At 46.0% G+C, this 27,177-nt stretch overlaps 11 non-coding genes across 11 annotated transcripts; all 11 read right to left on the bottom strand.

Moving 5' to 3' along the window:
• Positions 1-1,843: 1,843 nt before the first annotated feature.
• On the bottom strand, positions 1,844-2,034 carry LOC130301272 (U2 spliceosomal RNA). Its single transcript, XR_008851947.1, has one exon. It is a non-coding gene; the product is annotated as a U2 spliceosomal RNA (small nuclear RNA).
• A 2,099-nt stretch (positions 2,035-4,133) lies between these two features.
• On the bottom strand, positions 4,134-4,324 carry LOC130301271 (U2 spliceosomal RNA). Its single transcript, XR_008851946.1, has one exon. It is a non-coding gene; the product is annotated as a U2 spliceosomal RNA (small nuclear RNA).
• Positions 4,325-6,419: 2,095 nt separating this feature from the next.
• LOC130301270 (U2 spliceosomal RNA) lies at positions 6,420-6,610 on the bottom strand. The gene has a single exon (XR_008851945.1). It is a non-coding gene; the product is annotated as a U2 spliceosomal RNA (small nuclear RNA).
• Positions 6,611-8,704: 2,094 nt separating this feature from the next.
• On the bottom strand, positions 8,705-8,895 carry LOC130301269 (U2 spliceosomal RNA). The gene has a single exon (XR_008851944.1). It is a non-coding gene; the product is annotated as a U2 spliceosomal RNA (small nuclear RNA).
• A 2,086-nt stretch (positions 8,896-10,981) lies between these two features.
• On the bottom strand, positions 10,982-11,172 carry LOC130301268 (U2 spliceosomal RNA). The gene has a single exon (XR_008851943.1). It is a non-coding gene; the product is annotated as a U2 spliceosomal RNA (small nuclear RNA).
• Positions 11,173-13,718: 2,546 nt separating this feature from the next.
• On the bottom strand, positions 13,719-13,909 carry LOC130301267 (U2 spliceosomal RNA). The gene has a single exon (XR_008851942.1). It is a non-coding gene; the product is annotated as a U2 spliceosomal RNA (small nuclear RNA).
• Positions 13,910-16,000: 2,091 nt separating this feature from the next.
• LOC130301266 (U2 spliceosomal RNA) lies at positions 16,001-16,191 on the bottom strand. The gene has a single exon (XR_008851941.1). It is a non-coding gene; the product is annotated as a U2 spliceosomal RNA (small nuclear RNA).
• A 2,095-nt stretch (positions 16,192-18,286) lies between these two features.
• LOC130301265 (U2 spliceosomal RNA) lies at positions 18,287-18,477 on the bottom strand. The gene has a single exon (XR_008851940.1). It is a non-coding gene; the product is annotated as a U2 spliceosomal RNA (small nuclear RNA).
• A 2,097-nt stretch (positions 18,478-20,574) lies between these two features.
• LOC130301264 (U2 spliceosomal RNA) lies at positions 20,575-20,765 on the bottom strand. The gene has a single exon (XR_008851939.1). It is a non-coding gene; the product is annotated as a U2 spliceosomal RNA (small nuclear RNA).
• Positions 20,766-22,854: 2,089 nt separating this feature from the next.
• On the bottom strand, positions 22,855-23,045 carry LOC130301263 (U2 spliceosomal RNA). Its single transcript, XR_008851938.1, has one exon. It is a non-coding gene; the product is annotated as a U2 spliceosomal RNA (small nuclear RNA).
• Positions 23,046-25,137: 2,092 nt separating this feature from the next.
• On the bottom strand, positions 25,138-25,327 carry LOC130301304 (U2 spliceosomal RNA). The gene has a single exon (XR_008851978.1). It is a non-coding gene; the product is annotated as a U2 spliceosomal RNA (small nuclear RNA).
• Between the last annotated feature and the right edge of the window lie 1,850 nt (positions 25,328-27,177).

Below are 27,177 nucleotides of genomic sequence, written 5' to 3'. Positions count from 1 at the left end.
CTCCTCCTACTTGCATGTGACACTGGGCTTAGGATCTGCATAGGAAACACACACACAAGCACACACCTACCTTTGTTGCCTGCAGATGCCTCCTTGGCTGTCCCCAAACGGTATCAAACCAACACCCACGGGAAGCTGTAAGCATAGAGGACATGCCTGCACCCCATTGGACTTACCTGTGTGGGTTAAATCCGGGTTATTTGACAACCTATGGGCGGTGATGGTTCTGCTCAGGCAGAGCAGTGCTGATGCTCCTCATAAAGCTGTCGCTGCTGTGAAGGTTCTAGGTGACATCACAAATCCCTTTGGTTACATACACAACAAAGCTGGGTTGTTGTTGTTTACACTCTGCAAGGCCTGTGGAAGTGAGTGACATCATAGCACTGTAGTTCTGAGGGTTCAAGATGGATGCAACAATCTCCTGTTGCTTCTATGAAGGCCGTAATAGACGACATCACCAAACAGCTCCATAGTCACATACACAGCAAAGGAGAGATGTTGTTTACACCTAGTGATGTCAGTGGTATTGAGTGACATCACAGCACAGTGCTAAGGCTCCTGGGCCTGGACACAGCAGCGGCTGCAATATCTCAACGGAGAATACGTTTATATCTATGTGTGTGTGTGCGCATATATATATATATATATATATATATATATATATTTCTCCGCCGAAATCACTTTTAAACCCATTTCCACCTTTTTTTCCCTTCTCTTCCTCTTACTTTTTTTTCACGTTTTTTTACGTTTTTCTCCTTTTCGCCTCTTTTCTGGGCGTATTATTCTTCTTTTTCTTCTTTTTTTTCGTCTAATGCATACCCCATCAGTGCAGCAATGCTTATTCAATACCGCCAGCAGATGGAGACACTGGGGGATAATTTTCTAAGGATTTATACTGATTTTTCCTGTCTGAATTTGTCGCACAGAAAGTTGCAGGCCAAATATGTGTGACATTTCTGCGACTTTAGCTTCTAGAGCATTTTTACAACATTATACATAGGTGCTGAATACATAAAAAGCGACTGTTCAGCGACAGACAAGTCGCATCGGCTGAAAGTAGGCCAGAATGTCAGTCCATGTTGGAGCAGGTTTAGATACAGTCTAAAGCATAGATCTCAAAGTCTGTGCACAGAATTTAGCAAGGGCCTCGCACCTTCTGATGCATCAGGTAGGTGCACAATAGCATAGCCTAACCCTCTGTACTTTGGTCTATATTGATGCGGGACATAGACAGCCAGCTGATGACCAATCCATTAGTGCAATGGATGGCTGGAAGCATTTGTCTTTGCCTTTGCAATACCACAGAAGCAATGCATGGTCAATGTACAGCAATGACACACCTGTGTGAACAGCCAGGAGACCCCCCCCCCCCCCCCCCCCATGTTATGTTACATAGTTACATAGTTAGTACGGTCGAAAAAAGACATATGTCCATCACGTTCAACCAGGGAATTAAGGGGTAGGGGTGTGGCGCGATATTGGGGAAGGGATGAGATTTTATATTTCTTCATAAGCATTAATCTTATTTTGTCAATTAGGAACATTCAGCACCCACCCGCTATCAAGGCAGCTGCCTATCATGTCATGCCCTACCTGCACAGGTGTGCTGGCTACTCAAATGATCCAATTAAGGAGGCCATTTAGTCAGCAGCAGCAGAAGTCCTGTGCCTGGACGCTCCAACAGGGGCCAGACACAAGCAGAAGCAGAAGCAGCAGAAGCAGCAGCAGCACCACCTTTTGTTTTTTGGCTGCAGCAGCAGCAAGGCCCACAGGGCTGGCTAGCTGGCTAGCCAGCAAGCAGGTAGCAATGAAAGTAGGAATCTTTCTTTTTAACCCTGTAAGGGGGTGGTGCACTGTACCCGAAGATACTGCCATATCGGGTCAATGCATAGGGCGACGGAAGCAAGCTTCGAAATCGGCCCCCGTTCTCAAAAATCCATTTAATATATGGTCCCCAGATAGGGGACGTATCAGATATTAAACTGATAAGAACAGATACTACACTTGATCTTAGCCAAAAGGCCGAGAAGCGATAACCGTGAAAGGGGCGGGCCCAACAAGGTCCCCTTCATGGGCACTATCACTGCTTGCTGTCAGGGAGGCTGCCAGACAATTTTCCATGCACACTCTGGGCTGGGGGGCAGTCAACCACCAGTACACACAGCAGAACCTAAACCCATACCATTATTGCTAAGCAGCAAGACAGGGGCCCATTGCACTCCCACGGGGCCTTTTTAAATGCAATCCATAACCCGGATTTGCCAGGAACCCTTCTTACTCCTCCTACTTGCATGTGACACTGGGCTTAGGATCTGCATAGGAAACACACACACAAGCACACACCTACCTTTGTTGCCTGCAGATGCCTCCTTGGCTGTCCCCAAACGGTATCAAACCAACACCCACGGGAAGCTGTAAGCATAGAGGACATGCCTGCACCCCATTGGACTTACCTGTGTGGGTTAAATCCGGGTTATTTGACAACCTATGGCGGTGATGGTTCTGCTCAGGCAGAGCAGTGCTGATGCTCCTCATAAAGCTGTCGCTGCTGTGAAGGTTCTAGGTGACATCACAAATCCCTTTGGTTACATACACAACAAAGCTGGGTTGTTGTTGTTTACACTCTGCAAGGCCTGTGGAAGTGAGTGACATCATAGCACTGTAGTTCTGAGGGTTCAAGATGGATGCAACAATCTCCTGTTGCTTCTATGAAGGCCGTAATAGACGACATCACCAAACAGCTCCATAGTCACATACACAGCAAAGGAGAGATGTTGTTTACACCTAGTGATGTCAGTGGTATTGAGTGACATCACAGCACAGTGCTAAGGCTCCTGGGCCTGGACACAGCAGCGGCTGCAATATCTCAACGGAGAATACGTTTATATCTATGTGTGTGTGTGCGCATATATATATATATATATATATATATATATATATATATATATATATATATTCTCCGCCGAAATCACTTTTAAACCCATTTCCACCTTTTTTTCCCTTCTCTTCCTCTTACTTTTTTTTCACGTTTTTTTACGTTTTTCTCCTTTTCGCCTCTTTTCTGGGCGTATTATTCTTCTTTTTCTTCTTTTTTTTCGTCTAATGCATACCCCATCAGTGCAGCAATGCTTATTCAATACCGCCAGCAGATGGAGACACTGGGGGATAATTTTCTAAGGATTTATACTGATTTTTCCTGTCTGAATTTGTCGCACAGAAAGTTGCAGGCCAAATATGTGTGACATTTCTGCGACTTTAGCTTCTAGAGCATTTTTACAACATTATACATAGGTGCTGAATACATAAAAAGCGACTGTTCAGCGACAGACAAGTCGCATCGGCTGAAAGTAGGCCAGAATGTCAGTCCATGTTGGAGCAGGTTTAGATACAGTCTAAAGCATAGATCTCAAAGTCTGTGCACAGAATTTAGCAAGGGCCTCGCACCTTCTGATGCATCAGGTAGGTGCACAATAGCATAGCCTAACCCTCTGTACTTTGGTCTATATTGATGCGGGACATAGACAGCCAGCTGATGACCAATCCATTAGTGCAATGGATGGCTGGAAGCATTTGTCTTTGCCTTTGCAATACCACAGAAGCAATGCATGGTCAATGTACAGCAATGACACACCTGTGTGAACAGCCAGGAGACCCCCCCCCCCCCCCCCCCATGTTATGTTACATAGTTACATAGTTAGTACGGTCGAAAAAAGACATATGTCCATCACGTTCAACCAGGGAATTAAGGGGTAGGGGTGTGGCGCGATATTGGGGAAGGGATGAGATTTTATATTTCTTCATAAGCATTAATCTTATTTTGTCAATTAGGAACATTCAGCACCCACCCGCTATCAAGGCAGCTGCCTATCATGTCATGCCCTACCTGCACAGGTGTGCTGGCTACTCAAATGATCCAATTAAGGAGGCCATTTAGTCAGCAGCAGCAGAAGTCCTGTGCCTGGACGCTCCAACAGGGGCCAGACACAAGCAGAAGCAGAAGCAGCAGAAGCAGCAGCAGCACCACCTTTTGTTTTTTGGCTGCAGCAGCAGCAAGGCCCACAGGGCTGGCTAGCTGGCTAGCCAGCAAGCAGGTAGCAATGAAAGTAGGAATCTTTCTTTTTAACCCTGTAAGGGGGTGGTGCACTGTACCCGAAGATACTGCCATATCGGGTCAATGCATAGGGCGACGGAAGCAAGCTTCGAAATCGGCCCCCGTTCTCAAAAATCCATTTAATATATGGTCCCCAGATAGGGGACGTATCAGATATTAAACTGATAAGAACAGATACTACACTTGATCTTAGCCAAAAGGCCGAGAAGCGATAACCGTGAAAGGGGCGGGCCCAACAAGGTCCCCTTCATGGGCACTATCACTGCTTGCTGTCAGGGAGGCTGCCAGACAATTTTCCATGCACACTCTGGGCTGGGGGGCAGTCAACCACCAGTACACACAGCAGAACCTAAACCCATACCATTATTGCTAAGCAGCAAGACAGGGGCCCATTGCACTCCCACGGGGCCTTTTTAAATGCAATCCATAACCCGGATTTGCCAGGAACCCTTCTTACTCCTCCTACTTGCATGTGACACTGGGCTTAGGATCTGCATAGGAAACACACACACAAGCACACACCTACCTTTGTTGCCTGCAGATGCCTCCTTGGCTGTCCCCAAACGGTATCAAACCAACACCCACGGGAAGCTGTAAGCATAGAGGACATGCCTGCACCCCATTGGACTTACCTGTGTGGGTTAAATCCGGGTTATTTGACAACCTATGGCGGTGATGGTTCTGCTCAGGCAGAGCAGTGCTGATGCTCCTCATAAAGCTGTCGCTGCTGTGAAGGTTCTAGGTGACATCACAAATCCCTTTGGTTACATACACAACAAAGCTGGGTTGTTGTTGTTTACACTCTGCAAGGCCTGTGGAAGTGAGTGACATCATAGCACTGTAGTTCTGAGGGTTCAAGATGGATGCAACAATCTCCTGTTGCTTCTATGAAGGCCGTAATAGACGACATCACCAAACAGCTCCATAGTCACATACACAGCAAAGGAGAGATGTTGTTTACACCTAGTGATGTCAGTGGTATTGAGTGACATCACAGCACAGTGCTAAGGCTCCTGGGCCTGGACACAGCAGCGGCTGCAATATCTCAACGGAGAATACGTTTATATCTATGTGTGTGTGTGCGCATATATATATATATATATATATATATATATATATATATATATATTTCTCCGCCGAAATCACTTTTAAACCCATTTCCACCTTTTTTTCCCTTCTCTTCCTCTTACTTTTTTTTCACGTTTTTTTACGTTTTTCTCCTTTTCGCCTCTTTTCTGGGCGTATTATTCTTCTTTTTCTTCTTTTTTTTCGTCTAATGCATACCCCATCAGTGCAGCAATGCTTATTCAATACCGCCAGCAGATGGAGACACTGGGGGATAATTTTCTAAGGATTTATACTGATTTTTCCTGTCTGAATTTGTCGCACAGAAAGTTGCAGGCCAAATATGTGTGACATTTCTGCGACTTTAGCTTCTAGAGCATTTTTACAACATTATACATAGGTGCTGAATACATAAAAAGCGACTGTTCAGCGACAGACAAGTCGCATCGGCTGAAAGTAGGCCAGAATGTCAGTCCATGTTGGAGCAGGTTTAGATACAGTCTAAAGCATAGATCTCAAAGTCTGTGCACCGAATTTAGCAAGGGCCTCGCACCTTCTGATGCATCAGGTAGGTGCACAATAGCATAGCCTAACCCTCTGTACTTTGGTCTATATTGATGCGGGACATAGACAGCCAGCTGATGACCAATCCATTAGTGCAATGGATGGCTGGAAGCATTTGTCTTTGCCTTTGCAATACCACAGAAGCAATGCATGGTCAATGTACAGCAATGACACACCTGTGTGAACAGCCAGGAGACCCCCCCCCCCCCCCCCCCCATGTTATGTTACATAGTTACATAGTTAGTACGGTCGAAAAAAGACATATGTCCATCACGTTCAACCAGGGAATTAAGGGGTAGGGGTGTGGCGCGATATTGGGGAAGGGATGAGATTTTATATTTCTTCATAAGCATTAATCTTATTTTGTCAATTAGGAACATTCAGCACCCACCCGCTATCAAGGCAGCTGCCTATCATGTCATGCCCTACCTGCACAGGTGTGCTGGCTACTCAAATGATCCAATTAAGGAGGCCATTTAGTCAGCAGCAGCAGAAGTCCTGTGCCTGGACGCTCCAACAGGGGCCAGACACAAGCAGAAGCAGAAGCAGCAGAAGCAGCAGCAGCACCACCTTTTGTTTTTTGGCTGCAGCAGCAGCAAGGCCCACAGGGCTGGCTAGCTGGCTAGCCAGCAAGCAGGTAGCAATGAAAGTAGGAATCTTTCTTTTTAACCCTGTAAGGGGGTGGTGCACTGTACCCGAAGATACTGCCATATCGGGTCAATGCATAGGGCGACGGAAGCAAGCTTCGAAATCGGCCCCCGTTCTCAAAAATCCATTTAATATATGGTCCCCAGATAGGGGACGTATCAGATATTAAACTGATAAGAACAGATACTACACTTGATCTTAGCCAAAAGGCCGAGAAGCGATAACCGTGAAAGGGGCGGGCCCAACAAGGTCCCCTTCATGGGCACTATCACTGCTTGCTGTCAGGGAGGCTGCCAGACAATTTTCCATGCACACTCTGGGCTGGGGGGCAGTCAACCACCAGTACACACAGCAGAACCTAAACCCATACCATTATTGCTAAGCAGCAAGACAGGGGCCCATTGCACTCCCACGGGGCCTTTTTAAATGCAATCCATAACCCGGATTTGCCAGGAACCCTTCTTACTCCTCCTACTTGCATGTGACACTGGGCTTAGGATCTGCATAGGAAACACACACACAAGCACACACCTACCTTTGTTGCCTGCAGATGCCTCCTTGGCTGTCCCCAAACGGTATCAAACCAACACCCACGGGAAGCTGTAAGCATAGAGGACATGCCTGCACCCCATTGGACTTACCTGTGTGGGTTAAATCCGGGTTATTTGACAACCTATGGCGGTGATGGTTCTGCTCAGGCAGAGCAGTGCTGATGCTCCTCATAAAGCTGTCGCTGCTGTGAAGGTTCTAGGTGACATCACAAATCCCTTTGGTTACATACACAACAAAGCTGGGTTGTTGTTGTTTACACTCTGCAAGGCCTGTGGAAGTGAGTGACATCATAGCACTGTAGTTCTGAGGGTTCAAGATGGATGCAACAATCTCCTGTTGCTTCTATGAAGGCCGTAATAGACGACATCACCAAACAGCTCCATAGTCACATACACAGCAAAGGAGAGATGTTGTTTACACCTAGTGATGTCAGTGGTATTGAGTGACATCACAGCACAGTGCTAAGGCTCCTGGGCCTGGACACAGCAGCGGCTGCAATATCTCAACGGAGAATACGTTTATATCTATGTGTGTGTGTGCGCATATATATATATATATATATATATATATATATATATATATATATATTTCTCCGCCGAAATCACTTTTAAACCCATTTCCACCTTTTTTTCCCTTCTCTTCCTCTTACTTTTTTTTCACGTTTTTTTACGTTTTTCTCCTTTTCGCCTCTTTTCTGGGCGTATTATTCTTCTTTTTCTTCTTTTTTTTCGTCTAATGCATACCCCATCAGTGCAGCAATGCTTATTCAATACCGCCAGCAGATGGAGACACTGGGGGATAATTTTCTAAGGATTTATACTGATTTTTCCTGTCTGAATTTGTCGCACAGAAAGTTGCAGGCCAAATATGTGTGACATTTCTGCGACTTTAGCTTCTAGAGCATTTTTACAACATTATACATAGGTGCTGAATACATAAAAAGCGACTGTTCAGCGACAGACAAGTCGCATCGGCTGAAAGTAGGCCAGAATGTCAGTCCATGTTGGAGCAGGTTTAGATACAGTCTAAAGCATAGATCTCAAAGTCTGTGCACAGAATTTAGCAAGGGCCTCGCACCTTCTGATGCATCAGGTAGGTGCACAATAGCATAGCCTAACCCTCTGTACTTTGGTCTATATTGATGCGGGACATAGACAGCCAGCTGATGACCAATCCATTAGTGCAATGGATGGCTGGAAGCATTTGTCTTTGCCTTTGCAATACCACAGAAGCAATGCATGGTCAATGTACAGCAATGACACACCTGTGTGAACAGCCAGGAGACCCCCCCCCCCCCCCCCATGTTATGTTACATAGTTACATAGTTAGTACGGTCGAAAAAAGACATATGTCCATCACGTTCAACCAGGGAATTAAGGGGTAGGGGTGTGGCGCGATATTGGGGAAGGGATGAGATTTTATATTTCTTCATAAGCATTAATCTTATTTTGTCAATTAGGAACATTCAGCACCCACCCGCTATCAAGGCAGCTGCCTATCATGTCATGCCCTACCTGCACAGGTGTGCTGGCTACTCAAATGATCCAATTAAGGAGGCCATTTAGTCAGCAGCAGCAGAAGTCCTGTGCCTGGACGCTCCAACAGGGGCCAGACACAAGCAGAAGCAGAAGCAGCAGAAGCAGCAGCAGCACCACCTTTTGTTTTTTGGCTGCAGCAGCAGCAAGGCCCACAGGGCTGGCTAGCTGGCTAGCCAGCAAGCAGGTAGCAATGAAAGTAGGAATCTTTCTTTTTAACCCTGTAAGGGGGTGGTGCACTGTACCCGAAGATACTGCCATATCGGGTCAATGCATAGGGCGACGGAAGCAAGCTTCGAAATCGGCCCCCGTTCTCAAAAATCCATTTAATATATGGTCCCCAGATAGGGGACGTATCAGATATTAAACTGATAAGAACAGATACTACACTTGATCTTAGCCAAAAGGCCGAGAAGCGATAACCGTGAAAGGGGCGGGCCCAACAAGGTCCCCTTCATGGGCACTATCACTGCTTGCTGTCAGGGAGGCTGCCAGACAATTTTCCATGCACACTCTGGGCTGGGGGGCAGTCAACCACCAGTACACACAGCAGAACCTAAACCCATACCATTATTGCTAAGCAGCAAGACAGGGGCCCATTGCACTCCCACGGGGCCTTTTTAAATGCAATCCATAACCCGGATTTGCCAGGAACCCTTCTTACTCCTCCTACTTGCATGTGACACTGGGCTTAGGATCTGCATAGGAAACACACACACAAGCACACACCTACCTTTGTTGCCTGCAGATGCCTCCTTGGCTGTCCCCAAACGGTATCAAACCAACACCCACGGGAAGCTGTAAGCATAGAGGACATGCCTGCACCCCATTGGACTTACCTGTGTGGGTTAAATCCGGGTTATTTGACAACCTATGGCGGTGATGGTTCTGCTCAGGCAGAGCAGTGCTGATGCTCCTCATAAAGCTGTCGCTGCTGTGAAGGTTCTAGGTGACATCACAAATCCCTTTGGTTACATACACAACAAAGCTGGGTTGTTGTTGTTTACACTCTGCAAGGCCTGTGGAAGTGAGTGACATCATAGCACTGTAGTTCTGAGGGTTCAAGATGGATGCAACAATCTCCTGTTGCTTCTATGAAGGCCGTAATAGACGACATCACCAAACAGCTCCATAGTCACATACACAGCAAAGGAGAGATGTTGTTTACACCTAGTGATGTCAGTGGTATTGAGTGACATCACAGCACAGTGCTAAGGCTCCTGGGCCTGGACACAGCAGCGGCTGCAATATCTCAACGGAGAATACGTTTATATCTATGTGTGTGTGTGCGCATATATATATATATATATATATATATATATATATATATATATTTCTCCGCCGAAATCACTTTTAAACCCATTTCCACCTTTTTTTCCCTTCTCTTCCTCTTACTTTTTTTTCACGTTTTTTTACGTTTTTCTCCTTTTCGCCTCTTTTCTGGGCGTATTATTCTTCTTTTTCTTCTTTTTTTTCGTCTAATGCATACCCCATCAGTGCAGCAATGCTTATTCAATACCGCCAGCAGATGGAGACACTGGGGGATAATTTTCTAAGGATTTATACTGATTTTTCCTGTCTGAATTTGTCGCACAGAAAGTTGCAGGCCAAATATGTGTGACATTTCTGCGACTTTAGCTTCTAGAGCATTTTTACAACATTATACATAGGTGCTGAATACATAAAAAGCGACTGTTCAGCGACAGACAAGTCGCATCGGCTGAAAGTAGGCCAGAATGTCAGTCCATGTTGGAGCAGGTTTAGATACAGTCTAAAGCATAGATCTCAAAGTCTGTGCACAGAATTTAGCAAGGGCCTCGCACCTTCTGATGCATCAGGTAGGTGCACAATAGCATAGCCTAACCCTCTGTACTTTGGTCTATATTGATGCGGGACATAGACAGCCAGCTGATGACCAATCCATTAGTGCAATGGATGGCTGGAAGCATTTGTCTTTGCCTTTGCAATACCACAGAAGCAATGCATGGTCAATGTACAGCAATGACACACCTGTGTGAACAGCCAGGAGACCCCCCCCCCCCCCCCCCCATGTTATGTTACATAGTTACATAGTTAGTACGGTCGAAAAAAGACATATGTCCATCACGTTCAACCAGGGAATTAAGGGGTAGGGGTGTGGCGCGATATTGGGGAAGGGATGAGATTTTATATTTCTTCATAAGCATTAATCTTATTTTGTCAATTAGGAACATTCAGCACCCACCCGCTATCAAGGCAGCTGCCTATCATGTCATGCCCTACCTGCACAGGTGTGCTGGCTACTCAAATGATCCAATTAAGGAGGCCATTTAGTCAGCAGCAGCAGAAGTCCTGTGCCTGGACGCTCCAACAGGGGCCAGACACAAGCAGAAGCAGCAGAAGCAGCAGCAGCACCACCTTTTGTTTTTTGGCTGCAGCAGCAGCAAGGCCCACAGGGCTGGCTAGCTGGCTAGCCAGCAAGCAGGTAGCAATGAAAGTAGGAATCTTTCTTTTTAACCCTGTAAGGGGGTGGTGCACTGTACCCGAAGATACTGCCATATCGGGTCAATGCATAGGGCGACGGAAGCAAGCTTCGAAATCGGCCCCCGTTCTCAAAAATCCATTTAATATATGGTCCCCAGATAGGGGACGTATCAGATATTAAACTGATAAGAACAGATACTACACTTGATCTTAGCCAAAAGGCCGAGAAGCGATAACCGTGAAAGGGGCGGGCCCAACAAGGTCCCCTTCATGGGCACTATCACTGCTTGCTGTCAGGGAGGCTGCCAGACAATTTTCCATGCACACTCTGGGCTGGGGGGCAGTCAACCACCAGTACACACAGCAGAACCTAAACCCATACCATTATTGCTAAGCAGCAAGACAGGGGCCCATTGCACTCCCACGGGGCCTTTTTAAATGCAATCCATAACCCGGATTTGCCAGGAACCCTTCTTACTCCTCCTACTTGCATGTGACACTGGGCTTAGGATCTGCATAGGAAACACACACACAAGCACACACCTACCTTTGTTGCCTGCAGATGCCTCCTTGGCTGTCCCCAAACGGTATCAAACCAACACCCACGGGAAGCTGTAAGCATAGAGGACATGCCTGCACCCCATTGGACTTACCTGTGTGGGTTAAATCCGGGTTATTTGACAACCTATGGCGGTGATGGTTCTGCTCAGGCAGAGCAGTGCTGATGCTCCTCATAAAGCTGTCGCTGCTGTGAAGGTTCTAGGTGACATCACAAATCCCTTTGGTTACATACACAACAAAGCTGGGTTGTTGTTGTTTACACTCTGCAAGGCCTGTGGAAGTGAGTGACATCATAGCACTGTAGTTCTGAGGGTTCAAGATGGATGCTAGTGTTGAGCGGCATAGGCCATATTCGAATTCGCGAATATTCGCGAATATATGGACGAATATTCGTCATATATTCGCGAATATTCGCATATTCGTTATATCCTCGTTTTATTTTCGCGCATGCAAAAATACGCGCATGCGAAAATTAGCATATGTGGAAATTCGCATATGCGAAAATTAGCATATGCTAATTTTCGTATATGCGAATTTTCGCACGCCAGTCTCACACAGTAGTATTACAGCCTTCTTTACACCACACAAGCTGGAAGCAGAGAGGGATGATCACTGTGATGTGTACTGTGAAGAAAAAAAAAACAAAAAAAAAAAAAAAAACGAATATTCGTAATTACGAATATATAGCGCTATATTCGCGAAATTCGCGAATTCGCGAATATGCGATATTCGCGAATAATATTCGAATTGCGAATATTCGCGAGCAACACTAATGGATGCAACAATCTCCTGTTGCTTCTATGAAGGCCGTAATAGACGACATCACCAAACAGCTCCATAGTCACATACACAGCAAAGGAGAGATGTTGTTTACACCTAGTGATGTCAGTGGTATTGAGTGACATCACAGCACAGTGCTAAGGCTCCTGGGCCTGGACACAGCAGCGGCTGCAATATCTCAACGGAGAATACGTTTATATCTATGTGTGTGTGTGCGCATATATATATATATATATATATATATATATATATATATATATATATTTCTCCGCCGAAATCACTTTTAAACCCATTTCCACCTTTTTTTCCCTTCTCTTCCTCTTACTTTTTTTTCACGTTTTTTTACGTTTTTCTCCTTTTCGCCTCTTTTCTGGGCGTATTATTCTTCTTTTTCTTCTTTTTTTTCGTCTAATGCATACCCCATCAGTGCAGCAATGCTTATTCAATACCGCCAGCAGATGGAGACACTGGGGGATAATTTTCTAAGGATTTATACTGATTTTTCCTGTCTGAATTTGTCGCACAGAAAGTTGCAGGCCAAATATGTGTGACATTTCTGCGACTTTAGCTTCTAGAGCATTTTTACAACATTATACATAGGTGCTGAATACATAAAAAGCGACTGTTCAGCGACAGACAAGTCGCATCGGCTGAAAGTAGGCCAGAATGTCAGTCCATGTTGGAGCAGGTTTAGATACAGTCTAAAGCATAGATCTCAAAGTCTGTGCACAGAATTTAGCAAGGGCCTCGCACCTTCTGATGCATCAGGTAGGTGCACAATAGCATAGCCTAACCCTCTGTACTTTGGTCTATATTGATGCGGGACATAGACAGCCAGCTGATGACCAATCCATTAGTGCAATGGATGGCTGGAAGCATTTGTCTTTGCCTTTGCAATACCACAGAAGCAATGCATGGTCAATGTACAGCAATGACACACCTGTGTGAACAGCCAGGAGACCCCCCCCCCCCCCCCATGTTATGTTACATAGTTACATAGTTAGTACGGTCGAAAAAAGACATATGTCCATCACGTTCAACCAGGGAATTAAGGGGTAGGGGTGTGGCGCGATATTGGGGAAGGGATGAGATTTTATATTTCTTCATAAGCATTAATCTTATTTTGTCAATTAGGAACATTCAGCACCCACCCGCTATCAAGGCAGCTGCCTATCATGTCATGCCCTACCTGCACAGGTGTGCTGGCTACTCAAATGATCCAATTAAGGAGGCCATTTAGTCAGCAGCAGCAGAAGTCCTGTGCCTGGACGCTCCAACAGGGGCCAGACACAAGCAGAAGCAGAAGCAGCAGAAGCAGCAGCAGCACCACCTTTTGTTTTTTGGCTGCAGCAGCAGCAAGGCCCACAGGGCTGGCTAGCTGGCTAGCCAGCAAGCAGGTAGCAATGAAAGTAGGAATCTTTCTTTTTAACCCTGTAAGGGGGTGGTGCACTGTACCCGAAGATACTGCCATATCGGGTCAATGCATAGGGCGACGGAAGCAAGCTTCGAAATCGGCCCCCGTTCTCAAAAATCCATTTAATATATGGTCCCCAGATAGGGGACGTATCAGATATTAAACTGATAAGAACAGATACTACACTTGATCTTAGCCAAAAGGCCGAGAAGCGATAACCGTGAAAGGGGCGGGCCCAACAAGGTCCCCTTCATGGGCACTATCACTGCTTGCTGTCAGGGAGGCTGCCAGACAATTTTCCATGCACACTCTGGGCTGGGGGGCAGTCAACCACCAGTACACACAGCAGAACCTAAACCCATACCATTATTGCTAAGCAGCAAGACAGGGGCCCATTGCACTCCCACGGGGCCTTTTTAAATGCAATCCATAACCCGGATTTGCCAGGAACCCTTCTTACTCCTCCTACTTGCATGTGACACTGGGCTTAGGATCTGCATAGGAAACACACACACAAGCACACACCTACCTTTGTTGCCTGCAGATGCCTCCTTGGCTGTCCCCAAACGGTATCAAACCAACACCCACGGGAAGCTGTAAGCATAGAGGACATGCCTGCACCCCATTGGACTTACCTGTGTGGGTTAAATCCGGGTTATTTGACAACCTATGGCGGTGATGGTTCTGCTCAGGCAGAGCAGTGCTGATGCTCCTCATAAAGCTGTCGCTGCTGTGAAGGTTCTAGGTGACATCACAAATCCCTTTGGTTACATACACAACAAAGCTGGGTTGTTGTTGTTTACACTCTGCAAGGCCTGTGGAAGTGAGTGACATCATAGCACTGTAGTTCTGAGGGTTCAAGATGGATGCAACAATCTCCTGTTGCTTCTATGAAGGCCGTAATAGACGACATCACCAAACAGCTCCATAGTCACATACACAGCAAAGGAGAGATGTTGTTTACACCTAGTGATGTCAGTGGTATTGAGTGACATCACAGCACAGTGCTAAGGCTCCTGGGCCTGGACACAGCAGCGGCTGCAATATCTCAACGGAGAATACGTTTATATCTATGTGTGTGTGTGCGCATATATATATATATATATATATATATATATATATATATATATATATACTCCGCCGAAATCACTTTTAAACCCATTTCCACCTTTTTTTCCCTTCTCTTCCTCTTACTTTTTTTTCACGTTTTTTTACGTTTTTCTCCTTTTCGCCTCTTTTCTGGGCGTATTATTCTTCTTTTTCTTCTTTTTTTTCGTCTAATGCATACCCCATCAGTGCAGCAATGCTTATTCAATACCGCCAGCAGATGGAGACACTGGGGGATAATTTTCTAAGGATTTATACTGATTTTTCCTGTCTGAATTTGTCGCACAGAAAGTTGCAGGCCAAATATGTGTGACATTTCTGCGACTTTAGCTTCTAGAGCATTTTTACAACATTATACATAGGTGCTGAATACATAAAAAGCGACTGTTCAGCGACAGACAAGTCGCATCGGCTGAAAGTAGGCCAGAATGTCAGTCCATGTTGGAGCAGGTTTAGATACAGTCTAAAGCATAGATCTCAAAGTCTGTGCACAGAATTTAGCAAGGGCCTCGCACCTTCTGATGCATCAGGTAGGTGCACAATAGCATAGCCTAACCCTCTGTACTTTGGTCTATATTGATGCGGGACATAGACAGCCAGCTGATGACCAATCCATTAGTGCAATGGATGGCTGGAAGCATTTGTCTTTGCCTTTGCAATACCACAGAAGCAATGCATGGTCAATGTACAGCAATGACACACCTGTGTGAACAGCCAGGAGACCCCCCCCCCCCCCCATGTTATGTTACATAGTTACATAGTTAGTACGGTCGAAAAAAGACATATGTCCATCACGTTCAACCAGGGAATTAAGGGGTAGGGGTGTGGCGCGATATTGGGGAAGGGATGAGATTTTATATTTCTTCATAAGCATTAATCTTATTTTGTCAATTAGGAACATTCAGCACCCACCCGCTATCAAGGCAGCTGCCTATCATGTCATGCCCTACCTGCACAGGTGTGCTGGCTACTCAAATGATCCAATTAAGGAGGCCATTTAGTCAGCAGCAGCAGAAGTCCTGTGCCTGGACGCTCCAACAGGGGCCAGACACAAGCAGAAGCAGAAGCAGCAGAAGCAGCAGCAGCACCACCTTTTGTTTTTTGGCTGCAGCAGCAGCAAGGCCCACAGGGCTGGCTAGCTGGCTAGCCAGCAAGCAGGTAGCAATGAAAGTAGGAATCTTTCTTTTTAACCCTGTAAGGGGGTGGTGCACTGTACCCGAAGATACTGCCATATCGGGTCAATGCATAGGGCGACGGAAGCAAGCTTCGAAATCGGCCCCCGTTCTCAAAAATCCATTTAATATATGGTCCCCAGATAGGGGACGTATCAGATATTAAACTGATAAGAACAGATACTACACTTGATCTTAGCCAAAAGGCCGAGAAGCGATAACCGTGAAAGGGGCGGGCCCAACAAGGTCCCCTTCATGGGCACTATCACTGCTTGCTGTCAGGGAGGCTGCCAGACAATTTTCCATGCACACTCTGGGCTGGGGGGCAGTCAACCACCAGTACACACAGCAGAACCTAAACCCATACCATTATTGCTAAGCAGCAAGACAGGGGCCCATTGCACTCCCACGGGGCCTTTTTAAATGCAATCCATAACCGGATTTGCCAGGAACCCTTCTTACTCCTCCTACTTGCATGTGACACTGGGCTTAGGATCTGCATAGGAAACACACACACAAGCACACACCTACCTTTGTTGCCTGCAGATGCCTCCTTGGCTGTCCCCAAACGGTATCAAACCAACACCCACGGGAAGCTGTAAGCATAGAGGACATGCCTGCACCCCATTGGACTTACCTGTGTGGGTTAAATCCGGGTTATTTGACAACCTATGGCGGTGATGGTTCTGCTCAGGCAGAGCAGTGCTGATGCTCCTCATAAAGCTGTCGCTGCTGTGAAGGTTCTAGGTGACATCACAAATCCCTTTGGTTACATACACAACAAAGCTGGGTTGTTGTTGTTTACACTCTGCAAGGCCTGTGGAAGTGAGTGACATCATAGCACTGTAGTTCTGAGGGTTCAAGATGGATGCAACAATCTCCTGTTGCTTCTATGAAGGCCGTAATAGACGACATCACCAAACAGCTCCATAGTCACATACACAGCAAAGGAGAGATGTTGTTTACACCTAGTGATGTCAGTGGTATTGAGTGACATCACAGCACAGTGCTAAGGCTCCTGGGCCTGGACACAGCAGCGGCTGCAATATCTCAACGGAGAATACGTTTATATCTATGTGTGTGTGTGCGCATATATATATATATATATATATATATATATATATATATATATATATTTCTCCGCCGAAATCACTTTTAAACCCATTTCCACCTTTTTTTCCCTTCTCTTCCTCTTACTTTTTTTTCACGTTTTTTTACGTTTTTCTCCTTTTCGCCTCTTTTCTGGGCGTATTATTCTTCTTTTTCTTCTTTTTTTTCGTCTAATGCATACCCCATCAGTGCAGCAATGCTTATTCAATACCGCCAGCAGATGGAGACACTGGGGGATAATTTTCTAAGGATTTATACTGATTTTTCCTGTCTGAATTTGTCGCACAGAAAGTTGCAGGCCAAATATGTGTGACATTTCTGCGACTTTAGCTTCTAGAGCATTTTTACAACATTATACATAGGTGCTGAATACATAAAAAGCGACTGTTCAGCGACAGACAAGTCGCATCGGCTGAAAGTAGGCCAGAATGTCAGTCCATGTTGGAGCAGGTTTAGATACAGTCTAAAGCATAGATCTCAAAGTCTGTGCACAGAATTTAGCAAGGGCCTCGCACCTTCTGATGCATCAGGTAGGTGCACAATAGCATAGCCTAACCCTCTGTACTTTGGTCTATATTGATGCGGGACATAGACAGCCAGCTGATGACCAATCCATTAGTGCAATGGATGGCTGGAAGCATTTGTCTTTGCCTTTGCAATACCACAGAAGCAATGCATGGTCAATGTACAGCAATGACACACCTGTGTGAACAGCCAGGAGACCCCCCCCCCCCCCCCATGTTATGTTACATAGTTACATAGTTAGTACGGTCGAAAAAAGACATATGTCCATCACGTTCAACCAGGGAATTAAGGGGTAGGGGTGTGGCGCGATATTGGGGAAGGGATGAGATTTTATATTTCTTCATAAGCATTAATCTTATTTTGTCAATTAGGAACATTCAGCACCCACCCGCTATCAAGGCAGCTGCCTATCATGTCATGCCCTACCTGCACAGGTGTGCTGGCTACTCAAATGATCCAATTAAGGAGGCCATTTAGTCAGCAGCAGCAGAAGTCCTGTGCCTGGACGCTCCAACAGGGGCCAGACACAAGCAGAAGCAGAAGCAGCAGAAGCAGCAGCAGCACCACCACCTTTTGTTTTTTGGCTGCAGCAGCAGCAAGGCCCACAGGGCTGGCTAGCTGGCTAGCCAGCAAGCAGGTAGCAATGAAAGTAGGAATCTTTCTTTTTAACCCTGTAAGGGGGTGGTGCACTGTACCCGAAGATACTGCCATATCGGGTCAATGCATAGGGCGACGGAAGCAAGCTTCGAAATCGGCCCCCGTTCTCAAAAATCCATTTAATATATGGTCCCCAGATAGGGGACGTATCAGATATTAAACTGATAAGAACAGATACTACACTTGATCTTAGCCAAAAGGCCGAGAAGCGATAACCGTGAAAGGGGCGGGCCCAACAAGGTCCCCTTCATGGGCACTATCACTGCTTGCTGTCAGGGAGGCTGCCAGACAATTTTCCATGCACACTCTGGGCTGGGGGGCAGTCAACCACCAGTACACACAGCAGAACCTAAACCCATACCATTATTGCTAAGCAGCAAGACAGGGGCCCATTGCACTCCCACGGGGCCTTTTTAAATGCAATCCATAACCCGGATTTGCCAGGAACCCTTCTTACTCCTCCTACTTGCATGTGACACTGGGCTTAGGATCTGCATAGGAAACACACACACAAGCACACACCTACCTTTGTTGCCTGCAGATGCCTCCTTGGCTGTCCCCAAACGGTATCAAACCAACACCCACGGGAAGCTGTAAGCATAGAGGACATGCCTGCACCCCATTGGACTTACCTGTGTGGGTTAAATCCGGGTTATTTGACAACCTATGGCGGTGATGGTTCTGCTCAGGCAGAGCAGTGCTGATGCTCCTCATAAAGCTGTCGCTGCTGTGAAGGTTCTAGGTGACATCACAAATCCCTTTGGTTACATACACAACAAAGCTGGGTTGTTGTTGTTTACACTCTGCAAGGCCTGTGGAAGTGAGTGACATCATAGCACTGTAGTTCTGAGGGTTCAAGATGGATGCAACAATCTCCTGTTGCTTCTATGAAGGCCGTAATAGACGACATCACCAAACAGCTCCATAGTCACATACACAGCAAAGGAGAGATGTTGTTTACACCTAGTGATGTCAGTGGTATTGAGTGACATCACAGCACAGTGCTAAGGCTCCTGGGCCTGGACACAGCAGCGGCTGCAATATCTCAACGGAGAATACGTTTATATCTATGTGTGTGTGTGCGCATATATATATATATATATATATATATATATATATATATATATATATTTCTCCGCCGAAATCACTTTTAAACCCATTTCCACCTTTTTTTCCCTTCTCTTCCTCTTACTTTTTTTTCACGTTTTTTTACGTTTTTCTCCTTTTCGCCTCTTTTCTGGGCGTATTATTCTTCTTTTTCTTCTTTTTTTTCGTCTAATGCATACCCCATCAGTGCAGCAATGCTTATTCAATACCGCCAGCAGATGGAGACACTGGGGGATAATTTTCTAAGGATTTATACTGATTTTTCCTGTCTGAATTTGTCGCACAGAAAGTTGCAGGCCAAATATGTGTGACATTTCTGCGACTTTAGCTTCTAGAGCATTTTTACAACATTATACATAGGTGCTGAATACATAAAAAGCGACTGTTCAGCGACAGACAAGTCGCATCGGCTGAAAGTAGGCCAGAATGTCAGTCCATGTTGGAGCAGGTTTAGATACAGTCTAAAGCATAGATCTCAAAGTCTGTGCACAGAATTTAGCAAGGGCCTCGCACCTTCTGATGCATCAGGTAGGTGCACAATAGCATAGCCTAACCCTCTGTACTTTGGTCTATATTGATGCGGGACATAGACAGCCAGCTGATGACCAATCCATTAGTGCAATGGATGGCTGGAAGCATTTGTCTTTGCCTTTGCAATACCACAGAAGCAATGCATGGTCAATGTACAGCAATGACACACCTGTGTGAACAGCCAGGAGACCCCCCCCCCCCCCCCATGTTATGTTACATAGTTACATAGTTAGTACGGTCGAAAAAAGACATATGTCCATCACGTTCAACCAGGGAATTAAGGGGTAGGGGTGTGGCGCGATATTGGGGAAGGGATGAGATTTTATATTTCTTCATAAGCATTAATCTTATTTTGTCAATTAGGAACATTCAGCACCCACCCGCTATCTATCAAGGCAGCTGCCTATCATGTCATGCCCTACCTGCACAGGTGTGCTGGCTACTCAAATGATCCAATTAAGGAGGCCATTTAGTCAGCAGCAGCAGAAGTCCTGTGCCTGGACGCTCCAACAGGGGCCAGACACAAGCAGAAGCAGAAGCAGCAGAAGCAGCAGCAGCACCACCTTTTGTTTTTTGGCTGCAGCAGCAGCAAGGCCCACAGGGCTGGCTAGCTGGCTAGCCAGCAAGCAGGTAGCAATGAAAGTAGGAATCTTTCTTTTTAACCCTGTAAGGGGGTGGTGCACTGTACCCGAAGATACTGCCATATCGGGTCAATGCATAGGGCGACGGAAGCAAGCTTCGAAATCGGCCCCCGTTCTCAAAAATCCATTTAATATATGGTCCCCAGATAGGGGACGTATCAGATATTAAACTGATAAGAACAGATACTACACTTGATCTTAGCCAAAAGGCCGAGAAGCGATAACCGTGAAAGGGGCGGGCCCAACAAGGTCCCCTTCATGGGCACTATCACTGCTTGCTGTCAGGGAGGCTGCCAGACAATTTTCCATGCACACTCTGGGCTGGGGGGCAGTCAACCACCAGTACACACAGCAGAACCTAAACCCATACCATTATTGCTAAGCAGCAAGACAGGGGCCCATTGCACTCCCACGGGGCCTTTTTAAATGCAATCCATAACCCGGATTTGCCAGGAACCCTTCTTACTCCTCCTACTTGCATGTGACACTGGGCTTAGGATCTGCATAGGAAACACACACACAAGCACACACCTACCTTTGTTGCCTGCAGATGCCTCCTTGGCTGTCCCCAAACGGTATCAAACCAACACCCACGGGAAGCTGTAAGCATAGAGGACATGCCTGCACCCCATTGGACTTACCTGTGTGGGTTAAATCCGGGTTATTTGACAACCTATGGCGGTGATGGTTCTGCTCAGGCAGAGCAGTGCTGATGCTCCTCATAAAGCTGTCGCTGCTGTGAAGGTTCTAGGTGACATCACAAATCCCTTTGGTTACATACACAACAAAGCTGGGTTGTTGTTGTTTACACTCTGCAAGGCCTGTGGAAGTGAGTGACATCATAGCACTGTAGTTCTGAGGGTTCAAGATGGATGCAACAATCTCCTGTTGCTTCTATGAAGGCCGTAATAGACGACATCACCAAACAGCTCCATAGTCACATACACAGCAAAGGAGAGATGTTGTTTACACCTAGTGATGTCAGTGGTATTGAGTGACATCACAGCACAGTGCTAAGGCTCCTGGGCCTGGACACAGCAGCGGCTGCAATATCTCAACGGAGAATACGTTTATATCTATGTGTGTGTGTGCGCATATATATATATATATATATATATATATATATATATATATATTTCTCCGCCGAAATCACTTTTAAACCCATTTCCACCTTTTTTTCCCTTCTCTTCCTCTTACTTTTTTTCACGTTTTTTTACGTTTTTCTCCTTTTCGCCTCTTTTCTGGGCGTATTATTCTTCTTTTTCTTCTTTTTTTTCGTCTAATGCATACCCCATCAGTGCAGCAATGCTTATTCAATACCGCCAGCAGATGGAGACACTGGGGGATAATTTTCTAAGGATTTATACTGATTTTTCCTGTCTGAATTTGTCGCACAGAAAGTTGCAGGCCAAATATGTGTGACATTTCTGCGACTTTAGCTTCTAGAGCATTTTTACAACATTATACATAGGTGCTGAATACATAAAAAGCGACTGTTCAGCGACAGACAAGTCGCATCGGCTGAAAGTAGGCCAGAATGTCAGTCCATGTTGGAGCAGGTTTAGATACAGTCTAAAGCATAGATCTCAAAGTCTGTGCACAGAATTTAGCAAGGGCCTCGCACCTTCTGATGCATCAGGTAGGTGCACAATAGCATAGCCTAACCCTCTGTACTTTGGTCTATATTGATGCGGGACATAGACAGCCAGCTGATGACCAATCCATTAGTGCAATGGATGGCTGGAAGCATTTGTCTTTGCCTTTGCAATACCACAGAAGCAATGCATGGTCAATGTACAGCAATGACACACCTGTGTGAACAGCCAGGAGACCCCCCCCCCCCCCCCCATGTTATGTTACATAGTTACATAGTTAGTACGGTCGAAAAAAGACATATGTCCATCACGTTCAACCAGGGAATTAAGGGGTAGGGGTGTGGCGCGATATTGGGGAAGGGATGAGATTTTATATTTCTTCATAAGCATTAATCTTATTTTGTCAATTAGGAACATTCAGCACCCACCCGCTATCAAGGCAGCTGCCTATCATGTCATGCCCTACCTGCACAGGTGTGCTGGCTACTCAAATGATCCAATTAAGGAGGCCATTTAGTCAGCAGCAGCAGAAGTCCTGTGCCTGGACGCTCCAACAGGGGCCAGACACAAGCAGAAGCAGAAGCAGCAGAAGCAGCAGCAGCACCACCTTTTGTTTTTTGGCTGCAGCAGCAGCAAGGCCCACAGGGCTGGCTAGCTGGCTAGCCAGCAAGCAGGTAGCAATGAAAGTAGGAATCTTTCTTTTTAACCCTGTAAGGGGGTGGTGCACTGTACCCGAAGATACTGCCATATCGGGTCAATGCATAGGGCGACGGAAGCAAGCTTCGAAATCGGCCCCCGTTCTCAAAAATCCATTTAATATATGGTCCCCAGATAGGGGACGTATCAGATATTAAACTGATAAGAACAGATACTACACTTGATCTTAGCCAAAAGGCCGAGAAGCGATAACCGTGAAAGGGGCGGGCCCAACAAGGTCCCCTTCATGGGCACTATCACTGCTTGCTGTCAGGGAGGCTGCCAGACAATTTTCCATGCACACTCTGGGCTGGGGGGCAGTCAACCACCAGTACACACAGCAGAACCTAAACCCATACCATTATTGCTAAGCAGCAAGACAGGGGCCCATTGCACTCCCACGGGGCCTTTTTAAATGCAATCCATAACCCGGATTTGCCAGGAACCCTTCTTACTCCTCCTACTTGCATGTGACACTGGGCTTAGGATCTGCATAGGAAACACACACACAAGCACACACCTACCTTTGTTGCCTGCAGATGCCTCCTTGGCTGTCCCCAAACGGTATCAAACCAACACCCACGGGAAGCTGTAAGCATAGAGGACATGCCTGCACCCCATTGGACTTACCTGTGTGGGTTAAATCCGGGTTATTTGACAACCTATGGCGGTGATGGTTCTGCTCAGGCAGAGCAGTGCTGATGCTCCTCATAAAGCTGTCGCTGCTGTGAAGGTTCTAGGTGACATCACAAATCCCTTTGGTTACATACACAACAAAGCTGGGTTGTTGTTGTTTACACTCTGCAAGGCCTGTGGAAGTGAGTGACATCATAGCACTGTAGTTCTGAGGGTTCAAGATGGATGCAACAATCTCCTGTTGCTTCTATGAAGGCCGTAATAGACGACATCACCAAACAGCTCCATAGTCACATACACAGCAAAGGAGAGATGTTGTTTACACCTAGTGATGTCAGTGGTATTGAGTGACATCACAGCACAGTGCTAAGGCTCCTGGGCCTGGACACAGCAGCGGCTGCAATATCTCAACGGAGAATACGTTTATATCTATGTGTGTGTGTGCGCATATATATATATATATATATATATATATATATATATATATATTTCTCCGCCGAAATCACTTTTAAACCCATTTCCACCTTTTTTTCCCTTCTCTTCCTCTTACTTTTTTTTCACGTTTTTTTACGTTTTTCTCCTTTTCGCCTCTTTTCTGGGCGTATTATTCTTCTTTTTCTTCTTTTTTTTCGTCTAATGCATACCCCATCAGTGCAGCAATGCTTATTCAATACCGCCAGCAGATGGAGACACTGGGGGATAATTTTCTAAGGATTTATACTGATTTTTCCTGTCTGAATTTGTCGCACAGAAAGTTGCAGGCCAAATATGTGTGACATTTCTGCGACTTTAGCTTCTAGAGCATTTTTACAACATTATACATAGGTGCTGAATACATAAAAAGCGACTGTTCAGCGACAGACAAGTCGCATCGGCTGAAAGTAGGCCAGAATGTCAGTCCATGTTGGAGCAGGTTTAGATACAGTCTAAAGCATAGATCTCAAAGTCTGTGCACAGAATTTAGCAAGGGCCTCGCACCTTCTGATGCATCAGGTAGGTGCACAATAGCATAGCCTAACCCTCTGTACTTTGGTCTATATTGATGCGGGACATAGACAGCCAGCTGATGACCAATCCATTAGTGCAATGGATGGCTGGAAGCATTTGTCTTTGCCTTTGCAATACCACAGAAGCAATGCATGGTCAATGTACAGCAATGACACACCTGTGTGAACAGCCAGGAGACCCCCCCCCCCCCCCCCCCATGTTATGTTACATAGTTACATAGTTAGTACGGTCGAAAAAAGACATATGTCCATCACGTTCAACCAGGGAATTAAGGGGTAGGGGTGTGGCGCGATATTGGGGAAGGGATGAGATTTTATATTTCTTCATAAGCATTAATCTTATTTTGTCAATTAGGAACATTCAGCACCCACCCGCTATCAAGGCAGCTGCCTATCATGTCATGCCCTACCTGCACAGGTGTGCTGGCTACTCAAATGATCCAATTAAGGAGGCCATTTAGTCAGCAGCAGCAGAAGTCCTGTGCCTGGACGCTCCAACAGGGGCCAGACACAAGCAGAAGCAGAAGCAGCAGAAGCAGCAGCAGCACCACCTTTTGTTTTTTGGCTGCAGCAGCAGCAAGGCCCACAGGGCTGGCTAGCTGGCTAGCCAGCAAGCAGGTAGCAATGAAAGTAGGAATCTTTCTTTTTAACCCTGTAAGGGGGTGGTGCACTGTACCCGAAGATACTGCCATATCGGGTCAATGCATAGGGCGACGGAAGCAAGCTTCGAAATCGGCCCCCGTTCTCAAAAATCCATTTAATATATGGTCCCAGATAGGGGACGTATCAGATATTAAACTGATAAGAACAGATACTACACTTGATCTTAGCCAAAAGGCCGAGAAGCGATAACCGTGAAAGGGGCGGGCCCAACAAGGTCCCCTTCATGGGCACTATCACTGCTTGCTGTCAGGGAGGCTGCCAGACAATTTTCCATGCACACTCTGGGCTGGGGGGCAGTCAACCACCAGTACACACAGCAGAACCTAAACCCATACCATTATTGCTAAGCAGCAAGACAGGGGCCCATTGCACTCCCACGGGGCCTTTTTAAATGCAATCCATAACCCGGATTTGCCAGGAACCCTTCTTACTCCTCCTACTTGCATGTGACACTGGGCTTAGGATCTGCATAGGAAACACACACACAAGCACACACCTACCTTTGTTGCCTGCAGATGCCTCCTTGGCTGTCCCCAAACGGTATCAAACCAACACCCACGGGAAGCTGTAAGCATAGAGGACATGCCTGCACCCCATTGGACTTACCTGTGTGGGTTAAATCCGGGTTATTTGACAACCTATGGCGGTGATGGTTCTGCTCAGGCAGAGCAGTGCTGATGCTCCTCATAAAGCTGTCGCTGCTGTGAAGGTTCTAGGTGACATCACAAATCCCTTTGGTTACATACACAACAAAGCTGGGTTGTTGTTGTTTACACTCTGCAAGGCCTGTGGAAGTGAGTGACATCATAGCACTGTAGTTCTGAGGGTTCAAGATGGATGCAACAATCTCCTGTTGCTTCTATGAAGGCCGTAATAGACGACATCACCAAACAGCTCCATAGTCACATACACAGCAAAGGAGAGATGTTGTTTACACCTAGTGATGTCAGTGGTATTGAGTGACATCACAGCACAGTGCTAAGGCTCCTGGGCCTGGACACAGCAGCGGCTGCAATATCTCAACGGAGAATACGTTTATATCTATGTGTGTGTGTGCGCATATATATATATATATATATATATATATATATATATATATATATTTCTCCGCCGAAATCACTTTTAAACCCATTTCCACCTTTTTTTCCCTTCTCTTCCTCTTACTTTTTTTTCACGTTTTTTTACGTTTTTCTCCTTTTCGCCTCTTTTCTGGGCGTATTATTCTTCTTTTTCTTCTTTTTTTTCGTCTAATGCATACCCCATCAGTGCAGCAATGCTTATTCAATACCGCCAGCAGATGGAGACACTGGGGGATAATTTTCTAAGGATTTATACTGATTTTTCCTGTCTGAATTTGTCGCACAGAAAGTTGCAGGCCAAATATGTGTGACATTTCTGCGACTTTAGCTTCTAGAGCATTTTTACAACATTATACATAGGTGCTGAATACATAAAAAGCGACTGTTCAGCGACAGACAAGTCGCATCGGCTGAAAGTAGGCCAGAATGTCAGTCCATGTTGGAGCAGGTTTAGATACAGTCTAAAGCATAGATCTCAAAGTCTGTGCACAGAATTTAGCAAGGGCCTCGCACCTTCTGATGCATCAGGTAGGTGCACAATAGCATAGCCTAACCCTCTGTACTTTGGTCTATATTGATGCGGGACATAGACAGCCAGCTGATGACCAATCCATTAGTGCAATGGATGGCTGGAAGCATTTGTCTTTGCCTTTGCAATACCACAGAAGCAATGCATGGTCAATGTACAGCAATGACACACCTGTGTGAACAGCCAGGAGACCCCCCCCCCCCCCCCCCCCCATGTTATGTTACATAGTTACATAGTTAGTACGGTCGAAAAAAGACATATGTCCATCACGTTCAACCAGGGAATTAAGGGGTAGGGGTGTGGCGCGATATTGGGGAAGGGATGAGATTTTATATTTCTTCATAAGCATTAATCTTATTTTGTCAATTAGGAACATTCAGCACCCACCCGCTATCAAGGCAGCTGCCTATCATGTCATGCCCTACCTGC

Source organism: Hyla sarda, unplaced genomic scaffold (assembly GCF_029499605.1).
Source record: "Hyla sarda isolate aHylSar1 unplaced genomic scaffold, aHylSar1.hap1 scaffold_1118, whole genome shotgun sequence".
Lineage (NCBI taxonomy): Eukaryota > Metazoa > Chordata > Amphibia > Anura > Hylidae > Hyla > Hyla sarda.
This window is presented reverse-complemented; position numbering and strand designations above follow the sequence as displayed.